The sequence below is a fragment of the Mesoplodon bidens genome (genome assembly GCF_964165515.1).
Source record: "Mesoplodon bidens genome assembly, chromosome: 6".
NCBI classification, from domain to species: Eukaryota; Metazoa; Chordata; class Mammalia; order Artiodactyla; family Ziphiidae; genus Mesoplodon; species Mesoplodon bidens.
The window spans coordinates 45,815,288-45,837,032 of NC_138162.1; the positions used below are offsets into that span (position 1 = coordinate 45,815,288).

At 42.8% G+C, this 21,745-nt stretch overlaps 1 protein-coding gene across 9 annotated transcripts in view; it reads left to right on the plus strand.

Moving 5' to 3' along the window:
* Positions 1-224: 224 nt before the first annotated feature.
* The window catches only part of UBAP2 (ubiquitin associated protein 2), a 131,697-nt gene continuing 110,176 nt past the window's right edge, over positions 225-21,745 (plus strand). For 6 of the 9 annotated variants that reach the window (XM_081236193.1, XM_081236201.1, XM_081236196.1 and 3 more), the window contains exon 1: positions 231-1,461. The gene's annotated coding sequence lies outside the window, so the exon portion shown is untranslated. Of the gene's footprint in view, positions 1,462-21,745 lie in introns of all 9 variants that reach the window. The other 3 variants (XM_081236202.1, XM_081236194.1, XM_081236195.1) reach the window with 3 other exon arrangements.

The following is a 21,745-nucleotide window of genomic DNA, read 5'->3' on the forward strand; positions in this document are numbered from 1 at the left end:
AGCATAGTGCCCTACACAAAGATCACTATATGTTAACTCCCTTCTCACCTTTACTTAGACCTGTTGTGCCTAAAGGATGCATACAGGGTGTGAAAATAATTACTAATACTTACTGAAGGTTTATTCTGTGCCAAAGTGGTAGTTCACGTAATCGCATTTAATTTTACAACCAGGTGAAGTGGTGTTATCACAAAGAAAAGCTCGAATTGAGGTTAAGGCCCGGTGGACTCCAAAGTCCGTGTGTCTAACCAGTCTCATACTGCCTTTGAGGATCAAATAGGCCAGTAAATGAGAAAATACTTTAAACTCTAAAATACTATGCTACAATGATAAACCATTATCTTCTTTTTATGCCTAATTCCTGGAGTTAAAACAGGTGAGGTCATTTTGCAAGGCGGGTTATTCATTGTTTGGAGATAGAAAACCTGGTTTGGGTCTCTTCAGCCAGGAAACCGAATGCTTTCCCTACGCTTAAAACCAGGACAATCCCTTCCTCAAAGGGTTGATTCTATGATTTAATAAAAGTGGTTGTATAAACGACCGACAACGAGTGGGCTTTCAATAAATGTTAGTGTTTTCAGGCAGAAGGGGCTTGGGGGTGCAGAATTCGAGACCACATTCAACAGGGCCGACGCTGCGAGGCTCCTCCTGCCCCGTGGAGGTGCAGCTTGAAGCCAGGTGGGTGCCGCAGCAACCTTTGCGGGCCGTTGGCATTTTCCCGCGCAGGAGGGCGGGGCGGAGCGTGAGCCCGGCAACGTGGTATCGGAACCCCACGCCCCCGCTGGGACTACATCTCCCAGTAGGAACCACGCTCAGCCACCTGGCGGTGTCCCCGGTTATTAGTCTCAGATGCTAACCCTGTCCACTTTCCGTCTCGGCCTTCCCTCGGTCCGAAGTTACAGGCGCACCATCTACGAACCCGGGAGGGAAAGGACGTGGTGGTGGGTGCCTTTGCTATGCAGCAGGCTGGGGGTCGTGGCCCCCTCGCACAACGTTTGGGAGGCTAGAGTCGTCTTGAGTGGTTGGACCATATCACGTGACGAGGGGAAAGCGGCCGCAGGGGAGTGACCTGTGGTGCCTTGAGAGGTCATCACAGAGCGACAACGCTGCTTTTGTGGGCATCCTGGATGCGGTGGGTAGTACGTCCCTGATAACTCCGAGTACGAGAAATTCCGTTAAATCTCCCTTGTTGGCTCCATCCGCGTACCTGCCCCCCCCCCACCCCCGGAGCTGTTGGCTTCGCCCGGTGGGCGTCGGGGGCCGCTAAAGGAAGCGACGCGCTCTGTGGGCGGGCTGATGAGCCGCCGCAGCGAGCTAAGGGCAGCGGCTCCTCCTTCGCGCGTGACGTGGCGTTCACGTGACGGGCCGGACCGCCTCTGCCGCCGCCGCTTTGTAAGAGGCACATTGGCAGGTAACGAACGGCGGCGGCGGTGGTTCCCGAGTCCAGCGAGAGCAGCAGCGGTAATTGGCACCCTCTCTCTCTCCTTTCCCGTTCCAGGTCGCTGAGCGCTGCAGCTTGCGCTTCGTAGTCCTGGGTTCAGTTCTTTCCTCCAGACCCCTTCATACTGCCCCAGCGCCCACCGTGAGGTCTGGCCGAGCTTCCCTCGCCGGCTTCGTGCGTCCTCAGTTTGCCCAGGCCTGGGTGCTGTCCTTCCTCTCCCCAGCGGGTTGTCCTGTGCTCCTTCCTGCCTACCCGGATCCTTGGCGGCCCGGCTCCACCCAGCCCCAGGGGGCGCCTACCCCTCCCCCCCGTCGGGTTTCTGCCCTGGAGGGTGTGGTTTTCTCTCCCCGCCGTTGTCCCTCCCTGCCTGTCCGCTCGCGCTCCCGCGCCACGCTGTCGCTGACCACCTTTCCGCTTTCACGCCTGTCGCTAGTCCTGGGACTGGACATCTCAGAGCCCAACTTCTGCACTCTCTAGCCTTTCCCGGCTACCCTGAGGCAAAGTTCAGTTCTATTTCTCCTCATTCTGCAACGCTTTGGTGTCAGACACTTGGGACTCAGTTTTCCTCCTCAGTCCTAGTTTCTGTAGTCTGGCCGTGTCACAGTTGTTCTTTAGTGTAGGTTTGAGAGGGGCTTTGTAATTAAAGCGCTCTCTTTTATAACATTATTCCAAATGTTATTCTTTAATTGGTGCATTGCATCTCAGTTTTCTTTGCCGTTGAATCGCTTTCCCACTCTGCTTTCCCACCTTTTCCCCCTGGATTTTCAATCTAATTAGTTGTCCATGCATTTCAGGTGCCATCACTAGTCTCACCACTCTGGTCTTCGTTTATCCTTGTTCTCTCTAGGAGTTGATTCCATCATTATTCCTGTTATTTCCTGATTGACATAGTCCTGTAGTTTACTTCCACCTCTGTTGGATATTGTTTCTACTTGTATCCGAGGTGTCTCTACCAGTATTTAGGCTTACTTTCTTCTGTGCCCTTACAATTGAGAGCTGAGGTCTCCATAAGATATCCAAAGATCATCTTTTATTTGAAGGGCATATAATTCACTTTTTGGGTGAACCCAGTTATTTTATATTTTTCTCTTCGATTATGATAGTACTTTTTTAAACCAAGGGGTATGTCAGTAGTTAGTGTGTTCCTCACTTTTAACCATGAATTGTACGTTCGTAATTTTTAGTGTCAGTTTGTCTAACAAAAGTGGAAGGAAGATGAACATAATACCTAAGCTCTCCTATATCCTGAGGATTGGGTGACTCGGGTGGTGTTTGTCTCAGGAAAGTGAATAAATTCCACTCTCTGGAGATGGTAGGGTCTTCCAGTGCACCAGCGTCTCTTACCTACCTGCAGAGCCCCTTGGTTAGGGCTATCCTCCCATTGCTGTAGAGCCTTCGCTTATCATTAGGCAGAAGTGATTAGTTTTCCCCACACTACGTTTCTGCTCGCTTGCAATATGTTCCTCCTGATTTTTCCTCCTTAAGGCTAGTTCACGTGTGGTGAGATTTTTCCCCCGCCCCTGTCCTCTTGCTTCCCACAGCTCTGATTTTCTCCACCTGCTTCCTTGTTGTTTCTGACCTTAGATAATTAAAATGATTGAGAGAAGGGAGGTTTTTTTTTTGTGATTAAAATATGACTGGAAGTGGTGCCATGGGAATGAGGCCATGGGAAAGGGTTGTGGTAGTTGCCCCTCCTGCCTATTTCCTGCTGCTCTGGTTTCCTCTGGCCTCTCTCTTTAAATGTGGGAGGGACCAGCAGTAGTCACATGGAGCTGCCTTTAGAACCAGGCTGGAACAACTGTAACACCTCTGCTTCCCTTTCCTCGTAACTGGTGCAGCCTGTGCAGTGCTCACCAGGAGTGTCTCTTGGTATTAGCCTGAGTGACTTTTATTGTTTGGTGAGAAATGGTAGGAGAACATGGAGGAGAATGGGTTTATTTCAGTATCTGTGTTTTGATGGGAACTGGTTGCTCTCTCTACTCCCTTGAGTATAAACTACACATAGAGAGTATAAACCAGTCTTGAAGGTTTGAACTGGTCTGAAGTGAAGCCTTTACTTTTGAAGTGTTGATTCCTCAGTCCTTTTTTTTTTTAATGACAACTGTTAAGATTTTGTTGTTGTTGTTATAAGACACTTTTTTTTTGGGGGGGGGTAAGTGTATTATAAAGGATTAATGCCTGCCCAAAAGAAATAGTCTGCATGAATTCACAGACTGTGAAGTTCTTTGCTTTTAAACAAATCTATCTTGTGAGGCAACCGGTAAGTTAGCAATTATCAGTTAGCTCTTAGTTGTTAATTTGAGTATATGGAGTGTCCTTTAAAAGCTAAATAGTGTGGCACTGGTGGTGTTGACTGGTGAGATGGTGGATCTCTGATAGAGCTTAGAAGCAGCTGTTTTCTCTTTTTTTCCCCCAAAATGAGAGTGGAGATATAACTTGAAGTAAGGCAAAGACAGGAAATATCACTTTGGAAGCCTGTGGTAGGTTTTGAAATATTTTTGATCCAACTATCAAATAAGTATTTAGGGATGGAGTCCTTTTTTTCTTTTTTAAGTCCAAAGACCAAATTAGTTGGGTTTGTTTTGGCAGTTATAATGCAAACTTTGTATGCTGAAATTTCCTATTCTTTTTTTAAAAATTTATTTCATTTTTTGGCCACGTCGCACAGCCTGTGGGATCTTAGTTCCCACACCAGGGATCAAACCTGCACCCCCTGCAGTGGAAGCGTAGAGTCTTAACCACTGGACCGCCGGGGAAGTCCCCCTCCTACCTTTCTTTGTTCGTTTGTTTTCTTGACAGTGTTTCTTTCAAAGATGTGCCTCCTGTGCTTTTAAAAGAAAGTTATTTTTAATTTTTTTTAAAAAATATTTATTTTTGGCTGCATTGGGTCTTCGTTGCTGCAGCGGGCTTTCTCTAGTTGTGGTGAGCAGGGGCTACTCTTCGTTGCAGTGAGCAGACTTATTGTGGTGGCTTCTCTTGTTGCGGAGCACGGGCTCTAGGTGAGCGGGCTTCAGTAGCTGTGGCACGTGGGCTCAGTAGTTGTGGCTCACGGGCTCTAGAGCGCAGGCTCAGTGGTTGTGGCACACAGGCTTAGTTGCTTCATGGCATGTGGGATCTTCCCGGACCAGGGCTCGAACCCGTGTCTCCTGCATTGGCAGGCGGATTCTTAACCACTGCAGCACCAGGGAAGTCCCATTATTTTAGTTGTGAAATTTCTTGGCCTGGGTATTGAAGAACAAGTTCGTGAATTTCTGGCTGACATAGCATGTGTACTACAGTGAGTTTCAATTTTCAGAAAACTCATTTTCATACTGGAGTTATGAGCTCAATTAAATTGGAACCCAGTTAACTATTTGAAATTAATTTATGAAACAGGGCTTGGACTAAGGAGTAGGTGTTTCATTTTAGACTAGGCAATGCTCTACTTTTAAAGATTGTTAGGAATGTGTTGCTTGTTTTTCTTCGTTTGGAACTCTAAAAATAAAAGAACGTATATTTGATTGATTAGGTCAGAAATTTCATTATGAGAATATTTTCAAGGATTTGTAGACTAGAGAATTTCATTTGGATTTAGACCTGTTGCTGTAACTTTGTTTCTTGTGTTATAATTAACTTTTTAAGTAAGATGTCACATAGGAACTTACTCATTTAAAGTTATGCTGTACATACACAACCTAGTAATACTTTATTTGGCCGTGTCACAGCCTGTGGGATCTTAGTTCCCCGATCGGGGATCGAACACGTGCCTTCTGCAGTGGAAGTGTGAAATCCTAACCACTGGGCTGCCAGGGAATTCTCCCCAAAATACTTTAGTGCTTTAATATTTACTCAAAAATTTTTACCTGTCTTAATCTTCTCATCAAATCAGTCCTAGATATACCTATGAAGACTGTTGGAAGCTCAGAGTTGCTTCTCGTTATTAATGTCTTTCTCTCTGTGCCTTCTTTAATTCTTTCCATTCCCATCCTCCTCCTTTCTGTTTTCCTCTTATTCCTCTCTTTCCCTTGTTTCCTCTTTCTCTCTCTCTCTTTTTTTTTTTGGCTTCTTCTGTTCCTTCACCCCCATACAAAAACACTCAAGTCTCAACTGAGGAGGTTGTATTCCTTCTGACTTTCTTTGCCACCATAACATGAAACTCCCCAAGAAAGCAGATGAAAACCTGAAATATCTTTGCAATCTCATGGGCTTGGGGAAGGTGTATAGTGCTACGTGTATTGTGCATGTCTACACAGCTGGAATGTGTGCTCTTTGAAGGGTGTGATTTTTCATTTGATAATAATATAATGTTTGTCATTGTCAGATCGTAAGCAAGGGAATAAGTGGGCTTAAAAAATACAAGTTTAGGGCTTCCCTGGTGGCACAGTGGTTGAGAGTCTGCCTGCCGATGCAGGGGACACGGGTTCATGCCCCGGTCCGGGAAGATCCCACATGCCGCGGAGCGTCTGGGCCCGTGAGCCATGGCCACTGAGCCTGCGTGTCCGGAGCCTGTGCTCTGCAACGGGAGAGGCCACAACAGTGAGAGGCCCGCGTACTGCCAAAAAAAAAAAAAAAAAAAAAAAGTTTAACTGAAATAGGGTCTGGGAAAAAAGTGACTGGCTTTAGGTTTGATTGACAAGCCTCACTTAGTTTTCTATACCAAACCAGTTCCTCTCCCTCTCTTTTTTCAAGTTAATTTACAAATTTCCTTTTTAAAGTTGGTTTTTGAGTCAGGCTGGCTGGCACTATTTTACATAAGAAAATACATTTTAGAAAATTTGAAAAAAAAGGAGACTTAGGGCTTCCCTGGTGGCGCAGTGGTTGAGAGTCCGCCTGCCGATGCAGGGGACACGGGTTCGTGCCCCGGTCTGGGAGGATCCCACATGCCGCGGGGCGGCTGGGCCCGTGAGCCATGGCTGCTGGGCCTGCGCGTCCGGAGCCTGTGCTCTGCAGGGGGAGAGGCCACAGCGGTGAGAGGCCCGCCTACCGCAAAAAAAAAAAAAAAAAAAGGAGACTTAAAATGGTTTTAACATTTTAGTATAAATCCTTTTTTTCCCTACGTGAAGTATATACTTTTTAAAAAATGAGATTGTACTTTACATACTTACTGATTTTTTATTGAAAAATATAGAATACACACCAAAGGAGGTATGTGAGGTAGAAAAACACGTGTAGAGTTTTCAAGAACTAGTTAAATGACCAAGAAATGGAACATTAATGCTACCTAAAACCCCCATCTCCTAGGTGTTACTTTTTCTCTTTCCCAGGGGTTATCATTACCCTATATTTTGGCCTTATTATTTTTTAGAATAATGTTTACTTGATATGTATCCATAAACAATATATAGTTTAGTATTGCCCATTTTCAATCTTGATCTAAATGGGACTGTGTGATTCTTCTGATACTTCTTTTATATGTTTTAGATTTATCCACATTGATTCTTACAACTCTCCATCATTTTCAGTAGTGTGGTATTCCATTGTAAGGATATGCCACATCTTATTCTATTGTGATGGATGTTCGTTTCATTTCCAGTTTTTTGCAATTACAAATTATACTTGTTCCCCTGGTGAACATTTGCACCCCACCTCAAAACAAGTACAGTAAACGAATTAGCTGCGACTGTGTATAACTGAGGGTGGAATTTTTGGGTTGTGTGTGGGGTGTGTGTAACTTTACTAGGTAATCCCAAACTATTTTCCATAGTATTGTACAGTCGTTCTTGTGTGTGTGTGTGTGTGTGTTTGCGGTACGTGGGCCTCTCACTGCTGTGGCCTCTCCCGTTGCGGAGCACAGGCTCCGGATGCGCGGGCTCAGCGGCCATGGCTCACGGGCCCAGCCGCTCCGCGGCATGTGGGATCTTCCCGGATCGGGGCACGAACCCGCATCCCCTGCATCGGCAGGCGGACTCTCAACCGCTGAGACACCAGGGAAACCCTACAGTCGTTCTTAAGTAGGCACCACATTTGAACCACAGAACACAGAAAGTTGAGTGACTATTTTCTCAATTCTCTTGAGGATGTTCCATAGCTAGTATCATTTTAGACACCTACAGAAGAATTTAATTCGTACATACAATGGATACTATAGACATTAATTGCGCCACCAGGGAAGCCCTTGGATATATTTCTGCCATACCGTTTTTTAAAAAAATTATTTATTTTTGGCTGCATTGGGTCTTCGTTGCTGCGCGCGGGCTTTCTCTAGTTGCGGTGAGCCAGGGGTTACTCTTCATTGCAGCGTGCGGGCTTCTCATTGCGGTGGTTTCTCTTGTTGCAGAGCACAGGCTCTAGGTGCGTGGGCTTCAGTAATTGTGGCACGCGGGCTCCGTAGTTGTGGTTCACGGTCTCTAGAGCACAGGCTCAGTAGTTGTGGCACACGGGCTTAGTTGCTACCTGGCATGTGGGATCTTCCTGGAGCAGGGATTGAACCTGTGTCCCCTGCACTGGCAGGTGGATTCTTAACCACTGCGCCACCAGGGAATTCCTGCCATATGGTCTTATACTTGCCTGGTGTTTATTGTTTGTCCTTTTGCAGTTTTAATTCTTTTTTGTTTGCTTTCCTCCAATTAAAAAAAATTTTTTTTTCAAATCTATAAAAGCTGAAAGAGTATAATGTGTACCTTTTAAGTAGAGTTACTAAATATTTTGCCACATTGACTTTTTTTTTTTTTTTTTTTTTTTCTGTACGTGGACCTCTCACTGTTTTGGCCTCTCCCGTTGCGGAGCACAGGCTCTGGACATGCAGGCTCAGAGGCCATGGCTCATGGGCCCAGCCGCTCTGCAGCGTGTGAGATCTTCCTGGACCGGGGCACGAACCCGTGTCCCCTGCATTGGCAGGCGGACTCTCAATCACTGCGCCACTAGGGAAGCCCTACATTGATTTTTTTCTGTATATACTCCACACATTATCTTCTGTGGCTAAATGATTTGAAAGTAAAATGCAAACATCTTGACATTTATGCCTAAATATTTTCTTAGCAAGTGTCTCTTTACAACAAAAAGCTTCTCTTACAAACAGCCACAATAACATTATTACACCTAGGAAAGTGAATAATTATTTAAAATATAATGTATAGGGACTTCCCTTGTGGTCCAGTGGTTAAGCATCCGTCTTGCAATGCAGGGGACACCAGTTGGATACCTGGTCAGGGAACTGAGATCCCACGTGCCACGGGGCAACTAAGCCCGCACTGCACAACTAGAGAGAAGCCCACGCACCGCAACTAAGACGTGATGCAGCCACTGAATAAAAATAAATAAAATAAATATTAAAAAAAATAAAATATAATGTATACTGTCAATAAAAATCTGATATAAATCCACATTCAGATTTTCCCAGTTGTTCAGAAAATGTCTTTTATAACTCCCTATTCAATCAGGGTTTCTGATTTACCCTATTTAGGTATTGTCACTGAAGTACACTACTGAATGATAATCCATTTCTTTTTTTTTTTTTAAAGCTTAGGCTAGTATTTTTTTTTTTAATCTTTATTGGAGTATAATTGCTTAACAATGGTGTGTTAGTTTCTGCTTTATAACAAAGTGAATCAGTTATACATATACATATGTTCCCATATCCCCTCCCTCTTGCGTCTCCCTCCCACCCTCCCTATCCCACTCCTCCAGGCTAGGCTAGTATTTTTAATACTTATTTATTTTGGCTGCACCAGGTCTTAGCTGCGGGATCTTCGTTACAGCATGCGGGATCTTTTCTAGTTGCGGCATTCATGCGGGATCTAGTTCCCTGACCAGGGATTGAACCCAGGCCCCCTGCATTGGGAGCACGGAGTCTTACCCACTGGACCACCAGGGAAGTCCCGATAATCCATTTCTTAAGTGATGATTTTCTCAATTATTTATCAGATGTAACTGCCAGTCAGATGATCTGATAAGCAAGAGGTAACTACTGCTGTACTTAGTTAAGATAATTCTTGCAAATGTTAAGTAAATTGCAGTTTATTGTTTTCTTGGGCCATTGGAAGACTGAAAGTGTTCTGTTACTCCTTTGCCCACCCCAAGTTTTGAAACACTGATGAAAGTTCCTTTTTGATGTGGGAATGAAGCTAAGCTATTACATTTATAAAAACTTTTTTAGATAGTATATTCTCATGACATTTTATTTCTCTGAAATGCTCAGAATGTAGGTTAATCCAAATTAGGCCTGAATGATAGTTTTTTGTTGTTGTTAATGATATATGCTACTATACACGTGTTTACTTGAACAAAGATTTATTGTTGCTACTTGTTAGCAGCTGTTAGGTGCTAGGGATACAGATGAATAATGCACTGTCCCTGTTCTCTAGGTGCTTAATTCTAGTGGGAAGACAGTGCAGTTAGGAATGAGGATGCTGTTGGGAGTGACAGAGGAAAGCACTGCCAGTTGATTCCAGGTACTGGGCAAGTCTTCCTTGAGGTATTGGGAGTCTGAGCCTTACTTTTCCTGGGTTATTCCTGTAGGATCAATTATGGGCAAATTCCTGAAGTTATAATTGTTTCTTTTGTTAAAACACTTGGAATGTTAAAACATTTTGAATGTTCAAAATTAAGTTTTATTGGAATTTGCTGTTATTTGGATTACCATATTATTGTATCTTGTTTGGCCTTGACTTGGTAGTTTATTTGTAGCAACTAGTAAAAGAGAAACAAAGTTATTCTTAATGTAATTTAGTCACATTAAACATTTTCTTTGGGTCAGTTTTATATTGTAACTTAATGAATGTCTCAATTTTTCCCCTCCAATCAAGATCTCATTTTATTTTGATGAGAAATTTCCTGGTATAATATCAGTTACTTGGTGAAATACTTCTTTGAATTGCTGAAGATCAGATGACCTCTTAAAAAAATTCTTAGCTTATTTAGTACCTTTTAAAAAAAATAAATTTATATATTTATTTTTGGCTGCGTTGGGTCTTCATTGCTGCACGCGGGCTTTCTCTAGTTGTGGCGAGCGGGGGGCTACTCTTCGTTGTGGTGCGCAGGCTTCTCGTTGCAGTGGCTTCTCTTGTTGTAGAGCATGGGGCTCTAGGTGTGTGGGCTTCAGTAGTTGCGGCTCGCGGGCTCTAGAGCGCAGACTCAGTAGTTGTGGCACACGGGCTTAGTTGTTCCGCGGTTTGTGGGATCTTGCCGGACCAGGGCTCAAACCCATGTCCCCTGCATCGGCAGGCAGATTTCTAACCACTGCACCACCAGGGATGTCCCTGTTTAGTACCTTTTTAATTCCTTGTGACTGGGTGTGCTAAGGTAATGGTGGAAAAAATACCCCTGTATATTACAGAACAATCCAGGTGTTGGTAACAGGAATAAAATCCTTTTTAGCTAAAGTAGACCATTTACTATTTTATTATCACAGAAGAACTTTCATTTTTTTTTTTTTTTTTTTTTTTTTGCGATATGCGGGCCTCCCACTGTTGTGGCCTCTCCCGTTGCGGAGCACAGGCTCTGGACGCGCGCAGGCTCAGCGGCCATGGCTCACAGGCCTAGCCACTCCGCGGCACGTGGGATCTTCCCGGACCAGGGCACGAACCCGCATCCCCTGCATCGGCAGGCGGACTCTCAACCACTGCGCCACCAGGGAAGCCCAGAACTTTCATTTTTTTAAAGGCAGTTGGAGCTGTTTAATTGTTCTAATGCTTATCTCACTTTATCAAAAGATCCTAGCTGTAATGGGATGTAGCTAGCTTACCATGAACCAATTTATATACTTTGACGGTCTAGCCGTCTGTGGGACAAAGAAATGACTAGGAAGCCTATAAAATTACACTTAAGAATTCAAGCTGCTCTTAAGTAGGGCTGTTTAGTGTATCGTTAAGTGACCCTAAAACACCATGGAGTTATTATGGATGTCAAGTAAAGAGTAATTGCTGTTTACATTGAAGGACAGAAAATGAGAAAATGGGTGTTGGAGTGAGAGTTGGCCTGTGGTGATAGTTGTACAGCTTCGTAAATTCTAAAAATCATTGAATTGTACACTTAAGGGTGAACTTTATGATATTCGTTATACCACAGTAAAGTTATTTGGATTATTTGAATAAATTGACAGTATTTTTTTTTTTTTTTTTTTTTTTTTTTTTTCTGTACGCGGGCCTCTCACTGTTGTGGCCTCTCCGGTAGAGGAGCACAGGCTCCGGACGCGCAGGCTCCGGACGCGCAGGCTCAGCGGCCATGGCTCACGGGCCCAGCCGCCCCGCGGCATGTGGGATCTTCCCGGACCGGGGCATGAACCCGTGTCCCCTGCATCGGCAGGCGGACTCTCAACCACTGCGCCACCAGGGAAGCCCCAAATTGACAGTATTTTGAAATAGAATCAACAGAAAAGAAAGTGGTCAGTGTACATTAATCCGATAGTTGCTACCATTTATGGTAGCGATTAGGATCTAGGCTAAGCATCTGAGGTACATTATCTTCGGTGCTCTTCACAGACTTGAGAAAGAGTAAAGTGGTCAAGGTTGCTTAATCTAGTAATTTTTGCGACTTCCAAGCCTGTGCTTCTAATCACAATACTGTACTACTTTACCTATGTGAAGTACTGCTATTGTGAATACAGCCAAGTGCTAGCTGGTAAGTCAAACAGTGTCCACATTTGTGGTACGTAAGGCTGGGGTTTTGTACTGGATGGGGAATGAGGGATGGATATGCAGGTGGGGCCGTTGAATTCCTGTGCCTGGTTCCACTAGACTTATTTCATTTTTATCTATTTTATATGTTAGGGTTTAGTCACTGGTTTGGTTGGACTTGATTTCTGTGGTTTAAAAAACAAAAACAACACCTCCCTTTGCTTTAGTTTTTCATTCTGATTTTACTTGCTGTTCTAATCAGCGTGGTGAGCTGGCCTCTAAGCCCTCTGCCAATTTAGGTGCATCCTATGAGGAAGGTCAGGCACACAACACTGAGAAGTGGCAATTGATAACACACCAGCACACCCTAAGAAGAGTGACAGGAAGCCTATAAAATTACACTTAAGAACTCAAGCTGCTATTAAGTAGGGCTGTTTAGTATATCGTTAAGTGACCCTAAAACACCATGGAGTTATTATGGATGTCAAGTAAAGAGTAATTGCTGTTTACATTGAAGAACAGAAAATGAGAAATGGGTGTTATGTTCAGTATGCTGTTGAGAAAACATGTCTGTGGAGGGGGGAGGCAAAAAACAACAAGACAAAAAAACAGGTGCAATTTGGGAGAATGACAAGTGTAGGGATCAGAAAGGAATAAAGACCTTGTATTTATTTGTGATGGTTGGTGGTTTGTGAACAGAAGTTGATGGAATTTAATAGTTAGCAGTATTCTAAAAGATTAAACTTTCCACTTTGACATCAGTTTCATAATTAAAATAGTTCAGACAGATAAATAAGGGTGTGACATTTCAGTGAAGTAGAGAAGAGGCAATTATTGATATTCTAGTTGATACAGATACCTTAGAAATTCTTAGAACCTTTGAGGCTTTAAGTACAGTGACCTTTTATTCAGGTACCTGTAGAAAGCTGACGGCAGAGAGAATGTAAAGGAAGGCATAGATTTAAGGCCTTAAATCCTTTATTACTTGAATATGGGTATAGGAAGAAGTGGTGCACTAAAAGAATGGCTTAAAGGTTTTGAGCTCTGGAACAGTTGAAAAATGCTCTTGGTTACTTGGAAAATTTTGGAAATCTTCAAATGAGGCAGTTTTGGATGAATTCCATTATAGGTGTAGCTATCTAATAGGCAGTTACCTGGAGGCTAAATCTCTGGAGAGACATAATCTTTAGCTTTTGCTTTGAAGTTGAAGGTAATCATTGATGCCAGTAGGGCATAAAATTTCTGTGGGAAGAGAGAACGTGCTTAAGAATTGAACAATTTTGTTGTTTCAGGGGTGGGAGAAAGATGGGATGCCGCTTAGGATTTGAGAACAAAAGAACTAAGGTGGTGTAGTGTCTAAAAGCCAAGGGAAAAAGTTATACAATGTGTTGTATGCCAGAGACAGGTGAAAGAGTGAAACAAGAAAGATTCGACAATTATGTGGAGGTCAGTGGTGACCTCGGGAAATAGTATCTTTCCTTCTGTTGCAGTGGTAGGGTGGTGGAAAGCAGACTGACTGAAAGTTAAGGAGTTGTTTAGTGAGGAAATGGAGGCAGTGAGTGTATTCTTTTTGAGAAATATAGCTTATGTAGTCATTGCTTACAATTACATGCAGTTTCCAAGAGTACATGGAAGGTAATTTTTCTAAGCCATTGTTTTTGAAATTAATCTGGATGTATAGAATAGTTGAACAGGTTTTGATGCACATCCTTGTGAGAAGGAAAAGGGTATTGAATATTTTCTCAATGTAGTCGTAGGAGATTTCCTTATTAAGGAATTTTGTATTTGGTTTGAATGAAAACTGAGCCTGGTGCATAAGTGACAGGTGTGGTAACATTTAAATGGATTGCGTGACTGTGTTTTGATGGATACATTCTTCAGGTAACTGATATTTTTTAGAAAGTTGCTTTTGGCATGAGTGAAACAATAACAAGGATGCCATTAGAATAAAACAAATACGCTTAAAAAAAAAGCCAAGCAATTCAAGACTTTATATCTTGAATATATGAGGAAAGCTGAAGAACTGTAATGGAAAGCTGTGGGTGTGAAGTACTTAAAAAATCAGTGTTTATATTTTTGGCTTATGATATAGCTGTTTTCAAATAGCTTAATAATGGATATACTGAACCTTTTAAATCAATTGTGAAATATTTATTTGTAACAATTGAGTGCCAAATGTTTAAATGATTTGTACAGAGATGTGAAAAATGAGAGAACTTGAAATATTTTATCTGTCTTCAGTAAGAATTGAAGATTTGTAATGTAATATTGTATATCAACTAAGCTTCAGTTAAAAAAATAAAAAGAATTGAAGATTTATAAAGTTTTGTCTGTTGTGAAAGTATAGTTGGGATTTAGTCACTTTGGGCAGTAAAAGTGATTACTATATGAGAGGGGTTAGCAGAGATGCCGCTTTGCCCAAAAACCAAAACAATAAATTAATGTGAGATAATGGATTAAAACTTTTAAGTGATTAGGAGTTGAACTAGGTAACATTTTGAGTGTTGTTGAATAGGGCTATTTCCTGAAGTTCTTTTCACATCTTGGGGAGTTTGGAGATTTTCCTGTGTTGAGTATTGTTATGGCTTTTCTGTGCTTGAAAATAAGAAGCAAGAGTTAAACTGATATTACAGTTTAAGATAATGTTTTAGCTTAGAGTATCAAGAATTAAAAATCTTTGATTCTTTAATTTTTTAAAAATTTTATTTTTGGCTGTGTCGGGTCTTCGTTGCGGCACACAGGGTCTTTCGTTGCGGTGCGTGGGCTCTGTAGTTGTGGTGTGTGGGTTCCAGAGTGCGTGGGCTCTGCAGTTGAGGCACGCCTGGGCTCAGTAGTTGTGGTGCGGGCTTAGTTGCCCCGCAGCATGTGGTATCTTAGTTCCCCGACCAGGGATCGAACCCATGGCCCCTGCACTGGAAGGCACTTTCTTAATCACTGGACCACCAGGGAAATCCTGAAAATCTTTGATTTTTGATCTTTGTAACTGGTTCTGGTCAATATGACTTGACTAAAAGAAAGACTTGGCTTATTGAACTTGTATCCCCAAGATTGGTAAGGTAGATTAGCCTATAGCTTGACACCTTCCCCTTTCTTTCTTTCTTTTTTTAAAAAATAAATTTATTTATTTTATTTATTTATTTTTGGCTGTGTTGGGTCTTCACTGCTGCACACAGGCTTTCTCTAGTTGTGGCTAGCGGGGGCTACTCTTGGTTGCAGTGCGCGGGCCTCTCATTGCGGAACACAGTCTCTAGGCATGCAGGCTTCAGTAGTTGTATCACGTGGGCTCAGTAGTTGTGGCTCACGGGCTCTAGAGCTCAGCCTCAGTAGTTGGGGCGCATGGGCTTAGTTGCTCCGCGGCGTGTGGGATCTTCCTGGACCAGGGCTTGGACCCATGTCCCCTGCATTGGCAGGTGGATTCTCAACCACTGCGCCACCAGGGAAACTCCACCTTCCCCTTTCTGACTGGGTCTCAGGAAGAGGAAATAAATAACCCAAAGGGAGAAGGCGACTTCCTTGCTTTTCCCCTTCCCTTTGAAGGCCTTGGGACGGAGCAACTAGCAAGAAGTTAATCTTTCTCTGATGGATGTGGAGCTGGAGGGTGGTGGCAGAATGGGAGTGAAGGCAAAAAGTTTACAAAAGTATGTCTTAGTCTTCATCACAGACTGAGACTATTGGCATTACGTCTATCCTGTTCTAATGACTCTGAGACTTCACTTGATTCTCGCGAGAGGATAGGTGGGGATAAATGCAGCTGAATATGGTTGTGGAAGAGCCAAGTCAAACTAAAGTTAGAGATAGGAGAATTTGAGATGGGGACATTCAGTTGGCAATTTATTACCCTTAGTTGTGGCATGCATGCAAGATCTAGTTCCCCGACCAGGGATCGAACCCGGGCCCCCTGCATTGGGAGCATGGAGTTTTACCCACTGGACCACCAAGGAAGTCCCTCTTTTTTCTTTTCTGTTTTTTTTTTTGTGCTTGATATAATGCATGCTAACATCAGTGAATCAGTGGTTGTCTCTGAATCATTCAAGCTACCATAGAACAACCTGGGGAAAATCAAGAAACATTGAGGGTTTACTCTGTATAAGGCTTGGGTGGAAAGTCATCTTGCCCCCCACCCCCGCAAAGACAGCGAATCAGTGATTAAAAACAATGCAGATGATTTTAAAACAAATGACAAGGAAACAGCCTGAAAGATTGTATTGTCGTTGGGTTCAGAAATTATTTTTGGAACGTGGCCATACTATGCTGCCCAGAAGCCATGCAGATATGTCAGTGCTGCCACTTTTGAGAAAGAGGCCAAGGACAAGAAGGATGATGATACAATGAATTTATTTAGGAAAGTAAGTTCCTAGGTATGTCCTGGAGTTAGAATAGTTCATACTAATTCCTCCCATTACCCATCATGTGGCTAAAATAACTGATGTAGAATCAGAAACAGTTAAATCATGTTTATTGTACTGTATTTGCCAAGGAAGAGAAGTATTGCATTTTAGAAGGCAATTATATCAAAAAAGCTTGGAGCCAAAAACATTTTGGCCCCTAAAGAATTTTCTTTCATATTCCCATAGTATACCCAACTTCTCAGCTGAATAGTGTAATTGAGGTGCTAATTATTATGCTACCTTGCTTTTCCATAATAGTTTATATGTTGATGTTCTGTGATAAAAGTACAATATAGTCATTTCTTTTGGATTACAGTGATGCAAAACAAGTGAAAACACTGGAAGGCTATTCACTAAACTATTAACAGTAGTTATTTTGGGGTGGTGGAACTGTAGGTGGTGGTTTTATTTTTTCCCACTTTTCAGTGTTTTTTGGAACTTTGTATGACTGTTACACAGTCATACAGTAAAATAATAAAGTGAAATTATGCTTTTTGCAGCTTTCTCACCTTTCCGTTTGAACCAGTTGGATCAAAGTTTTCATCTCAGGTTCTTTGAGGGCAGCAATTCTCAAATTTTATTGTTCATCAAGCCTTGTTTAAACATTTCTGATTCAGTAGGTCTGGGATGACCTTGGAATTTGGATTTGTGACAAGTTCTCCGGTGATGCTGATGCTGCTGGTCCAGACACCACACTTTGAGAGCTGCTGTTCCAGAGTGGTGGCTTGACATCCTGGCCACACATTAGAAATATGGAGAGCTTGTGGGTTTTTTTTTTTTTTTTTAATTTTTATTGGAGTATGGTTGCTTGACAATGTTGTGTTAGCCTCCACTGCACAACAGAATGAATCAGCCATACACATACAGATATCCCCTCCCTTTTGGACTTCCCTCCCATTTAGGTTACCACAGGACATTAGGTAGAGTTCCCTGTGCTATACAGTATGTTCCCATTAGATGTCTATTTTATACATAGTATCTGTAATGTATGTGTCAATCCCAGTCTCCCAATTCCTCCCTCCCCACCCCTTTCCCCCTTGGTATCCATACATTTGTTCTCTGTACATTTGTTCTCTTTGTCTGTGTCTCTATTTCTGCTTTGCAAACAGGTTCTTCTGTACCATTTTTCTAGATTCCACATACATGCGTTATTATACGATATTTGCTTTTCTCTTTCTTAACTTCACTCTGTATGACACTCTCTGGGTCCATCCAGGTCTCTACAAATGACCCAGTTTCGTTCCTTTTTATGGCTGAGTAATATTCCATTGTATATATGTACCACATCTTCTTTTTTTTTTTTTTTTGCGGTACGCGGGCCTCTCACTGTTGTGGCCTCTCCCCGTTGCGGAGCACAGGCTCCGGACGCGCAGGCTCAACGGCCACGGCTCACGGGCCCAGCCGCTCTGCGGCATGTGGGATCTTCCCAGACCGGGGCACGAACCCGTGTCCCCTGCATCGGCAGGCGGACTCTCAACCACTGCGCCACCAGGGAAGCCCCCACATCTTCTTTATCCATTCCTTTGTTGATGGACATTTAGGTTGCTTCCATGTCCTGGCTGTCGTAAATAGTGCTGCTCTGAACATTTGGGGTGCGTGTGTTTTTTTTTCTCTGGGTATATGCCCAGTAGTGGGATTGTTGGTTCTGTTTTTAGTTTTTTAAGGAACCTCCGTCCTGTTTTCCATAGTGGCTGTATCAATTTACATTCCCACCAACAGTGTATGAGGGTTCCCTTTTCTCCACACCCTCTCCAGCATTTGTTTGTAGATTTTTTGATGATGACCATTCTGACCATTGTGAGGTGATACCTCATTGTAGTTTTGATTTGCATTTCTCTAATAATTAGTGATGTTGAGCATCTTTTCATGTGTTTGTTGGCCATCTGTGTGTCGTCTTTGGAGAAATGTCTATTTAGATCTTCTGCCCATTTTTTGATTGGGTTGTTTGTTATTTTGATATTGAGCTGCTTGTATATTTTGGAGATTAATCGTTTGTCCGTTGATTCGTTTGCAAATATTTTCTCCCATTCTGAGGGTTGTCTTTTCGTCTTGTTTATGGTTTCTTTTGCTGTGTAAAAGCTTTTAAGTGGAGAGCTTGTTTTTTAAAAATAGATATGTAATTTATATACCATAAAATTCATCCTTTTAAAGTATGCAATTCAGTGGTTTTTAGTATATTCACAAGGTTGTGCAAACATCACTATTTCTAGAACATTTTCATCACCCCAAAAAGAAGCCCCCCATTCCCATTAGCATCTACCCATTCTCTCCTGATCCCATCTACTAATCTACTTTCTGGCTCTATGGATTTGCCTCTTCTGGAAATTACATATAAATGGAATAATACAGTATACATATGTGATCTTTTGTGACTGGCTTCTTTCACTTAGCATAACATTTTCAAGGTTCATCCATGTTGTAGTTTTTATCAGAAATTTTATTCCTTTTAGTACTTGAATAATATGAATAATACTTCATTTTGTGGTTATATCACATTTTGTTTATCCATTAATCATTGGGTTGTTTCTACTTTCTGGCTGTTATGACTAATACGGCTTATGAACATTCCATGTGCACATTTCTGGGTGAATATGTTTTCAATTCTCTTGGGTATGTACCTCGGATTGGAATTGCTTGGTCATATGGTAAGTCTTTGTTTAACTTTTAGAAACTGCTTGGAGAACTTTTAAAAAAGAATACTGATGTTTGGGTTTTACCTATTCTGAGTAGTCTGATTGTAATAGGACCTGGTTTCTTTTTTTTTTTTTTTTTTGTGGTAGGCGGGTCTCTCACTGTTGTGGCCTCTCCCGTTGAGGAGCACAGGCTCCGGACGCGCAGGCTCAGCGGCCATGGCTCACGGGCCCAGCCGCTCCGCGGCATGTGGGATCTTCCCAGACAGGGGCACAAACCCATGTCTCCTGCATCGGCAGGCGGACTCTCAACCACTGCGCCACCAGGGAAACCCACCTGGTTTCATTTTTTAGAAGTTGCTCAAGTGATTGTACTGTGCAATGAGGAGTGGTGATGGATGGTGATCCACTATTCCAGAGTCTTAAACTTTATTTGATGATGGGAAATTCCCGATGCTTCTGGAGATATCACTGTTAAGAATCGGACATGGATAGAAAGGCACTTTTAGCTAATAAGTAAGCTGACAAACCTGGGTTGACATTCTGGTGTTTTCATGGAGTAGCAGTTTTTCTGGGCTCCTCCTTTACTTGTTTCGCCATTCTGTTGGTTCCTTAGGCCCACTGTGCAACCACAGGATCAGAACATGGCAGGAGATAATAGCATAGTTATCTAGTAATTCCTTTTCTTTTTTTTTTAATTGAAGTATAGTAGCTTTACAATATTGTGTTAATTTCAGCACAGTGATTCAGAATTTTTGCAGGTTATGTTTTATTAGAGGTTATTAAAGATAATGGGTATATAGTAATTCCTTGTTGCCAGAGTCTGTGAGGAACTTAGAAGGTTTCAGAAATGGAGGCTGAAAGCAGAAAGCAGACTCTGGGTGTGTCACTGTATATGTGGGTGGGTACTAATTCTGGGGGAGTAAGACCAGAGAATAACACACAGGAAGGTGAACAGAATCTGATATCCGTAGAGCAAGAAAAAAAAGTGTGTGTGAGTGTCTGTGTTTAGCAAGAATTATTACTGGATTTATGAGAAAGCCATTAATATTATTATATTCTGGTAAGTGGATGATTTATAGAAATTCTATTTTAATCTAATTCCAGTGTAAGTTTTTTTTTTTAATTAAAAAGAACTAGACCCTTTACTAGTCTTTGTCTATGGTGTAGTAACCCTCTAATGAATGTAATATCTTGGTATTATTTGGGGAGTGCTTGTTTGATTGCAATCTAAATAAAAAGTACAGTATTACAACTTGTAGGTATTCTGAAATGCCGTATAATATAGGTACCCCCTCCAAGCCCCCTCCCTTTTTAAAAAAAATGTGTTTTTTTAAGATTTTTTTTTTTGGCCATGCTGCGAGGCATGTGGGGTCCTAGTTCCCCGACCAGGGATCGAACCCGCCCCCCCTGCGTTGGAAGCGTGGAGTCATAACCACTGGAAGTCTGAAACCCCCTTCCTCACCTTCTGAGAGAAAGGGCTGTTAGAAGAAGGGATTAAGACTGGTCATGAACAACGAGGGGCTTCTAAGGGATAGGAGGGCAAAGAATCATAAGATAGCTGCTGAACTAGGGTCTTGGTTAAAGATAGGGTTTAGGGCCAAGGAATTAGCAGTGTAGGAGTGGGACAGATGTAAGGAAGCAGCCATAGGCAGTTAAATACTTTTTCTCCCCTGACCTTAGGTGACCTAAAAGAGAAATATGACTATACCAAATAATTTTTGATGTCCTATAATGTTCAAGGGTTCATCAGCACTCATCTTTTCTGTGGGCAGATTATATGTACAGAATAGCAGATAACATTGTCAGCCAAGCCTGGGCGTAGGGGAGTTAACCTTGTCCACCAACTGCTAGAGGCCTGACCCTGCCCTCAGCAGCTGTGGAGAATAAAAGTATCAGCTTGGTCAGCTCCTGGCACGCAGGGCACAAGAAGTTTAGCTGCGTGGAATTGGGTCTCATACTAGAGTTCTTTGGCACTCCTTGGCACCGTAGCTGCCTTACTCTCTCCTGAGTTGGGGATGTAGACTTCCTCTTGTTGGCTGCTTTAGGCTTCCCAAATTTGTTGAGGTTCTTAATACAAATCAGTGTTGTTCTCTGCAGGAATGAAAAAATGAATTTCCTCTGCAGAAAAAGGTTGAGAATAATGGGTATTTTCTAAATAGAAAAAGCAAGAACAGGGCTTCCCTGGTGGTGCAGTGGTTAGGAATCCGCCTGCTAATGCAGGGGACACAGGTTCGAGCCCTGGTCCGGGAAGATCCCACGTGCCGCGGAGCAACTAAGCCCATGAGCCACAACTACTGAGCCTGCGCTCTAGAGCCCGCAAGCCACAGCTACTGAGCCTGCATGCCACAACTACTGAAGCCCATGCGCCTAGAGCCCATGCTCCACAACCAGAGAAGCCACTGCAATGAGAAGCCTGTGAACCGCAACGAAGAGTAGCCACTGCTCGCCACAACTAGAGAAAGCCGGCGCACAGCAACGAAGACCTAATGCAGCCAAGCAATAAATAAATAAAATAAATCTATTAAAAAAACCCCAAACCCAAAAAACATTACAATAGACAGCCAAGGGAGCACCTGTGGGTATCTGAAAGGCTGGGAAGCTAGGTGAGATTCTGACCCAGAACCAGATCTTTTGCATCAGGTATGAGTTATGAAGGTGACGCCAACAGTAGTTATGCCGTCTTAAAGAAGAGGAAGCTGGGCTTCCCTGGTGGCGCAATGGTTGAGAATCTGCCTGCTAATGCAGGGGACA